This window comes from Phyllobates terribilis, unplaced genomic scaffold, assembly GCF_046119375.1.
Source record: "Phyllobates terribilis strain yellow unplaced genomic scaffold, ASM4611937v1 Scaffold_11__3_contigs__length_659146591, whole genome shotgun sequence".
In the NCBI taxonomy this organism is placed as follows: domain Eukaryota; kingdom Metazoa; phylum Chordata; class Amphibia; order Anura; family Dendrobatidae; genus Phyllobates; species Phyllobates terribilis.
In genome coordinates this window covers 617,994,286-617,996,243 of record NW_027362771.1, presented here as the reverse complement: position 1 = coordinate 617,996,243, position 1,958 = coordinate 617,994,286, and the positions used below count along the sequence as shown (strand labels likewise).

The 1,958-nt window shown below is 53.5% G+C and overlaps 1 long non-coding RNA gene across 1 annotated transcript; it reads right to left on the bottom strand.

Moving 5' to 3' along the window:
* Window positions 1-417: 417 nt before the first annotated feature.
* LOC141165421 (uncharacterized) lies at window positions 418-1,643 on the bottom strand. Its single transcript, XR_012251157.1, has 2 exons — window positions 1,288-1,643; window positions 418-1,004 (listed from the first exon to the last, which is right to left on the bottom strand). It is a non-coding gene; the product is annotated as an uncharacterized lncRNA (long non-coding RNA).
* Between the last annotated feature and the right edge of the window lie 315 nt (window positions 1,644-1,958).

Below are 1,958 nucleotides of genomic sequence, written 5' to 3'. Positions count from 1 at the left end.
CCCTATAATGAAAGCATTATGTAAGGTACGACTGTATGGTCATGTTATGTTTGCATACGGCCATGGTACCATTATACGGGTGGTGGCCTTGGAGGGCTCATGATCTATAGACTGAGGCCACGGCCCCACTATAAGTATTCGGTCAGTATTTTTTCTCTGGAGTGGGAGCCAAAACCAGGAGTGGGTGATAAATGCAGAATTGGTGACTTGTTTCTATCACCCACTCCTGGTTTTGGTTCCCACTCGTGAGAAAAAATACTGACTGAATACTGATAGTGGGGCCGTGGCCTTCGACGCATTGTAGGATCGAGGTCCCATTACCTGCCATGTGTGTTGGGGAGGGTGTACATACTAATGAAGCCGCCCCACGTCTATAGTCAGCCATGATCAGTTACTTAAAGGACACAGACAACAATCGCAGATCATAAATACATTTATAAAAAATTATATCATCACAGCTTAGAATAAATAGACATAAATAATCAGATAGCAAAGTGCATCATGGGAGCACGAGTTATAACATCCAGTAACGAGGTGTCGCCCCGACCCTCGTCAGTCACCGTTCACACAGGGAGAGGACGGTGCCACGTGGTCCAGTGCGCTCCCGGATTAGCAGCAGCAGCAGGGGGCGCTGTCCTTACAGGTACTAGTCAGGACCCCCAGAGTCGGGGTCAGAGATGGCGGGCGGCTGCACCATCGAGGCCTCAGCCTCTTGCACGATGACGGGCAGAGGAAGAGTCCGGGAGAGGCCATCTTGGGTGCGCTCATCATAAGCGTCATAGTACAACTTCCTCGGTTGTTCCAGTCAGTCCTCGGTAGGTGAAAGCAACGCAAACCATTGGGAAGCCCAGAAACAGCAGCGGCTGTGGTGGTGGTGGCGCCCTCCCCAGGTCCAGGGGGGAATTACAAGTCCCAGCACGGCACTCACCAGTGATTGGCGCAGCGTCACATGAGGTACGAGCACATCATCGCCATGTCCCGCAGGTCCTCATTGGCCACACAGCCTACAGGGGGGAAAAAAATTAAAGGGTAAATTCCTTCTCATCCTGAAAACAATAACGTAACACTTCAAATCAGACGCAGAACTGGACTACGAGGTCACATCCCACGCGGAGCGTCCATAGGACTCTGCAATCCCTCGGAATATCCGATAATCCAGCACCTAGCAGGGCGCCATGTTGTTAAATAGCCGCCTGTCAATCACTGCTGAAGCCCCGCCCCACGCATTACAAAAGCGATAAACTCAACCTGTCAATCAAGCACATAACCCCGCCCCCCTTCACTCACCTCTGCGGCGAGACCCCGCCCTCGACTTTCTGTACAGTCTCTTCCACCACTTCAGCGGCCCCGTGACGTCATCGTCGCTAGGCAACAACGGAGAAGGCGCCCGGCAGAAGGGGCAGGTCACTTCGCCGCCTCTTGCCGCCAGGTGGTCGAGGCAGCTGGAGCAGATCACGTGCCGGCAGGCCGCCAACGAGCGGCGCCTTCTCTCCTGGTCGTAGTCAAGGTAACAGATGCCGCACTCCTCCTTAGCAGCGTTTGATAGCGGTGACGTCATGGCGTTGACGGGGCTTCAGAGGGAATGAATGGAGCCGGCTGTCGGAGCTAGGGCTTTTATAGGGTGAGATACTCCGTCCTCTGCCGGAAACGAGTGACGTCACGGCCAATCAGGAGAGGGGAGGTGTGGCCGGCTGCTGTTGTGCCAGGAATGCGGAGTATTTCCCGGCTGCCTGAGCGCCGGCGCGTGTGACCGGTGACGTCACTGTTTACTTTGGCAACCAGGTGGTGGCGTGTAACCAGGGAGTGTCATGGCGGCGCTGTGAGCTGTGAGGGGAGCTGGCTGCTCGTCTGCTGATCATTTCTGGAGGATTTCTATTCTATTCTCTAGATTTAGCCTCTACATTGCCGATGTCGCTGACTATTTATTTTAAAAATTTTTCCTTTTCAGTAATATTCAT